Below are 6,055 nucleotides of genomic sequence, written 5' to 3'. Positions count from 1 at the left end.
TTATTCTAGTACAAACTCTAGGGCTGTTTGTGACACTTATAGGAATAGCCCAACGGATTGATTGAAAAGAATAACTTTGAGGTGGTTTCGTACCGTACCATAATCTCTTCGTTTGTTCTCCGCTATTAGTGACTTTGGAGTGACTCTTTGTTGCATGTTGAGGGATAGTTATGTGATCCAACTATGTTATTATTGTTGAGAGAACTTGCACTAGTGAAAGTATGAACCCTAGGCCTTGTTTCAAAGCATTGCAATACCGTTTACGCTCACTTTTACCGCTTGTTACCTTGTTGTTTTTATATTTTCAGTTTACAAAAACCTATATGTACCATCCATATTGCACTTGTATCACCATCTCTTCGCCGAACTAGTGCACCTATACAATTTACCATTGTATTGGGTGTGTTGGGGACACAAGAGACTCTTTGTTATTTGGTTGCAGGGTTGCTTGAGAGAGACCATCTTCATCCTACGCCTCCCACGGATTGATAAACCTTAGGTCATCCACTTGAGGGAAATTTGCTACTGTCCTGCAAACCTCTGCACTTGGAGGCCCAACAACGTCTACAAGAAGAAGGTTGCGTGGTAGACATCATTGTACGTTAATATTGCCGCGTATATAATTAACAACGTAAATAATGTGCCAGTTGGACAAATATGATTGGAGATGGCGATGGAAATGGAATTTTACGTAAACACGGATATGCATGTCTATGTCTATGTGTGTGTGCGCGACGACTCTCGCGACCTGAAAGCGGGGGCCTGTTTTTGATCGAGTTTACTTTCTTGGTACATTAAAAAATTGTCCGCCAGTTTTCGTTTCTTTTTTTCGGGAACGCGCGTATTCTATTTAAAACCACTGCTATGGAGAGATTTTTTACTCCATTATAGCCTCTTATTTGATAGAGTTTCTCGTGTCTCGCTCTCTCACCCTATCCATATCAAAAAAAGATGACAGTGCTCACACTATCTCTCTCCTCACCAGTGGTCATAGATCCGGCCGAATTCCTTCTGCTGCGGGAGGTGAGGAGGTGCAGCGTTGACGTTGTCGCCGTCGGTGATGGAGGAAGCCAATGCGCACCGTCCTCTCGGAGCCGGCGCTGGCGCGTACGAAGGTCCTCCACGCCCTTGTTCGCTGTCGTCGTGTGGGCAGATCCCGCCCGCCCGCCTAAGCGACATCTCACCCACCTGAGGTATAACTTCTTGTACTAGTCCAGCTCCCCAGGTCGCTGCATGCGGGTTTTCTTCTATGCGACTACTCCCCAGCTCCCCATGTATAGTAGCTAGGGTTGTTCTGCTGGTCCAACATCACCTACTATTATAGAGGAAATGTCACTCAAAAAGTTGTCCTGATTTATGCCTCGGTGGAGGTATACATGTTGTTTCGACAAAAAGTACATGGTGGTTGTGCAGTCATTGTCCATATGCTCCTATTGCTGATGCTAATCTAATACTATCACTGGTTAAATGAAGAAATGATTTTTTTCTTGGGTATCCTGGTTTAGTTCCCATCAAGATAATCATGATGCTTCTGTTTGTTGGTGTACTTTTCATAATTCTTATTGACAATTGAGATGTCATTGTTAATCTTGTAAAACAAAGTAACAACACTATATCCCTTTTTATATTTTTGGAAACAACGATGCGTATCTCCATACCCGGTCATGTCTTCCTCAATTTTAGTGGAACTGCACAAAATTGGATGGCCATTGTTGTTCCGCCTCACTGTCCTCTGCCACGTGGTTCTTCCTTCCTCGAGCTTGATTACTGAGAAGAAACAGACCACAGTGAGGATTTGTCAAACTTCATAGGTGCCTCACCCAAACTTGATGCCAAATGGATGATGCATCACCACGATGACCTATCGATGCTCATGGTTGCTCCTCATGGTTGCGTCGGCTGGTGAAGCTGATCGATTTTCAATGAAAAACAAATTGTCTTCCATCAGTGCTCTTTGCTTGTTACCCACAAAGATGATATCCTTCGTCAGTTCACCTTGGTTGCGTTGGAGACGCAGTCGTCTTTCACGTTGGTGCAATTTTATCACACAATTGGCTACGAACCAAATGTTTCCTCGAAGAAGGATCGACGTTGGTACTAAGAGCATAAGTTTTGTATTGATTTCTAAGCCTTCTCACAACTTTGTCTCCATCTCCCCTGTAATTTTATTTGTCCAGCTATTAACTTTGATTAAAAAAATGGTGTGGACTAAAAAGCCGGATGGACGTAGTAGCCCTCCATTTTTATTTACTCTGCATATTAAATTTGACTGAAGTCAAACTTTGTAAAGTTTGACCAAGTTTAGGCCGAACACAACAAACCATAATTATTAGAGAGGGCAAACTATACATACTCTCAAACCTTTCCTATAACCGAAATTAAAATTCTTTATTTGTACACACTCTCACACGTTTTCGATAATTTGGCGCATGTGTGGTTGTTCACTTAAGGGAGGGTAGTGTACCGCACGTGAAGGACAGGAAGTGCGACCAGGACGCGTGGATCGTTAGTTCATCGAAAGTACTCCCTCCGTTCCTAAATATTTGTATTTCAAGTGGTTTGAAATGGACTACCACATACAGATGTATATAGACATTTTTTACAGTGTAGATTCACTCATTTTGCTCCGTATGTAGTCATTTGTTGAAATCTCTAGAAAGACATATATTTAGGAACAGAGTGAGTAGTAGTTTTCTTCACTGGTACGTTAAATAAAGAGTTTCGTTTCGTACTTACATAATTTAAAATGATTATTATGGAGAGAATAAGAAAACCACTCCACTATATATTAGTCGTATACACGAGTACTATATGGACGCAGCTTCATTGACTTTAGTGCACCTGCCTTTGGGTTTATGATAGGTGGGCCAGCCCACCTGTCATACAGCCAAAAGCAGGTGCAGTTAAGGCACCGGAGCTCAGTCCATACTATAGTATATATATAAGCTGGAGCCATAGCGCTTGTTCGCTAGGGTTTGCACTCTCCACACTCTCGCCGCACTACATATATACACACGCCGGAGGCTCAGCGTTCCTTTGCTAGGGTTTGCTATATTCACAGTCTCTCATCCTCTCTTCACCAGATCTAGACAAGACTGCGTTGGCCTCTTGTCTCTCTCTCCCCTCTCACAGCTGGTGAAGGAGGCGTCCGGATCCCGTCGCACCGGGAAGGGGAGGAGGTGTAGCATTCACTCTATCGCCTTCGGCGAGGGAGGCAATCCACTTACGGCTGCGATGTTCTCTTTCACCAAGCGCCTGTGCGGGAGGGCCACCGACCCATTCTTCCTCGCTGCCGTACGTAGTGTGGGAAGATCCGGCCTCCCGCTGCACGCCTTGCCACATCCCGACGACCCTAAGGTATAAGTTTCTTTGAAACCGTCATTGCTCTAGCTGCATGCAGATCTTTTTTGATTCTGTAGTAGAATCTAGGTCTTGGTTCAAAGAGGAAAGAAGGGTGCGGTGGGGTGGAGCATGAATCTAGGACGTGGTTCAATGAGGAAAGGAGGGAGGGAAAGTAGTATAGACTAGCTATCCAGCCGCTTTGTTGGTCGAAAAGGGAAAAGGGGGGTAACCCAGTACACACATCTGTAAGGAACCGATCTCTTTGTTGAAAAGGGAAAGAAACTGGGGGGTTGGGTAGTTTGTGCAGGACTAGATTTGATGCCCTCACATAGGAAAAAGTTTCAAAGAGAACAAATATGGTACCAACGCAGATATGCTGCTTGGCTACATACTCTACATCACCCATTTATACGTGTGGACGCACATGGTGCTGGCATGTCCCATGTCCCATGTCATGTCCCATACAACTATTTTGCTGTTGTTAATCTAAGAATGCTGCTGGAAAATTGAAGCAATGCCACTGTTAAAAGTAAATTACATTCTTAACGAATGTTGTTTTAAGAGAATGTCTCTGTTAATATGAATCAATGCAACCGTTTCAGAAATGCTACTGTCCTACTTAGTTTTCCATCAAGATAAGTTAGATGCATCTTTCTGTCGCCATTTGTTTCATCCTCCTTTATTGGCCAGTAATTGTTTCCTTTTTTGCCTCTGTTAAAATAGGGATATCTATTCAACTTGTTGCCTAGCAAACTTAAACGTCACACCGATGACTTTGCTTGATTTCAGTGCAACTGCACAAAACGAGATTGGATTTCCTATTCGTGTTGGCAGATTCGTAGGTGATCTTGTGTGCGTCATGACAGGTTGGTACTTGCCTTCATCCACATGATCGTGCAGTGTGTTTTGAGATGTTGTGCTACTTGTATTGGTACTGTTTTAAATAAATGTTGAATTGAAGCTATTGTATTGCTCTCTTTTCCCATTAAGTAGTGAACAAAAATGGTACCAACCCAGACATGATGATTGTTGCTTTGTTACAACAAACTCTATTAGGGATTGGCGGGAGTACCATTTCTATTAGGGATCGGCGGGAGTACCATTTCTGTTAGGGATCAGCCGGAGTACATGTTTAAGAAATGTATTGTTCAGATAATGTCTCTATTATTATACATCAGTTACAGCATTTTACAAATGTTACTATCCTGCTTTGTAGTTCTTTCTACATGTTTAACCAAGGTATTGTTAAGATAATGTCTCTGTTAAAATAAATCAGTCGCATTGTTTTAGGAATGATACTTTTCTTCTTTGTCGTTCTTTATACGTGTTGAAACAAGGCATTGTTAAGATAATGTCTCAGTTAATATGAATGAATCACACTGATTGAGAATTGCTACTCTCCTGCTTTGTTCCCCATTAAGATAAGGTAGATCAGTAGATGTTTTTCTTCTGGGAGTACAAGTCATCAACCATTATTTCTCAGTAATTATTTCCCTTATACCTATTGTTGCTTATAGGGACATCAAAATTAAAGCTCGTTTCTATTCTGACTTTTATTTTAGTTGAACTGCACAAAAGGAGCCAATGTGTCTAAGGCAAACTGTTGCATTACTGGGTCCAATTGGTCGTTCCACTTTGCAGAAAGAAGCAGTCACTGTTTGTGCTACATTACAGAAGGAATGATCGAGAAGCTTTACAGAGTATTATTAGACGCTGGTGACATGACTAGTCTGCAAAGAGCATAGACAACTCTACAACACGTGGAGTGCACTGGGCAAAAAGTGTCCAAACAAGTACAAGAAGCCAGGACAGGACTCCACGACCATAGACTTTACATATTTGAATGAGAAAAGCTTGTCAAAGTTTAATCATTGATGTTAGCAAGAAGACATTAGTTTAATATATTGGAATTGGAAAACCTTATCAAATTTTGCTCATTGATGTTAGCCAGAAGACATGCGTTTGATATTTTTGAGTGGGACGCCCTTTGCTGTGAGTAGCGTCGATCGTTTTTTCCTATTCCTGTGTTCAGTTTAGAAGTAAATAGTTACTCCGCTGAGATATTCCTGTGTTAAGAGCTTGTTCTGAATATTGTCTATGTAATGCCAGGCCTTGTGTTTGATTGCAAAGTTGAGCTTGGAATGTTCTGACATGCGGCATCACGAGCTATTCACCGTGCCTCCTGAGAATAATGCTTCGTATTGTTTTGCATGTCGATCTAATGCCAGTGATTTGTTTGTTAAGAAGATCATCCTCTTCTGTTGTTTCCGTGCTTAAGAAGCTCATCGTCTTATGTTTCATTCATAGCCTATACGGCAAGTCGGGTAGGTTAGACGTGAAACCATATGATCTTCCGACCAACTCATCATCTTAGGCTGTGATTGGATCGTCGTTTTCCAACCAAAACCGCTTGTAAAACTGACGCTTGTAAATAAAAGCAGATGGTCTCGGGCGAAGCGCTTGGTTGGTCGATTTTGACTAGTAAAATATACACTGGTCTCTCAAATTACACGCGTAACCCGCCGGTTTTACTTACAGACCTCGGGCCCTCGGTTTCATTACGCCTGTATTTTACACGTTGTTTCCGATGACGAGTAAATTACACTTGTATCTTAACACAGGTGTGAAATAAACCAGAGCTCCCAAGCGCGGCATTACCGTTTCATGCCGTCTCAGTCTCTCGAAGGTGCTCATAGGTGTCCGATGATCCTGG

The sequence above is a fragment of the Triticum urartu genome, chromosome 6, assembly GCF_003073215.2.
Source record: "Triticum urartu cultivar G1812 chromosome 6, Tu2.1, whole genome shotgun sequence".
In the NCBI taxonomy this organism is placed as follows: domain Eukaryota; kingdom Viridiplantae; phylum Streptophyta; class Magnoliopsida; order Poales; family Poaceae; genus Triticum; species Triticum urartu.
This window is presented reverse-complemented; position numbering follows the sequence as displayed.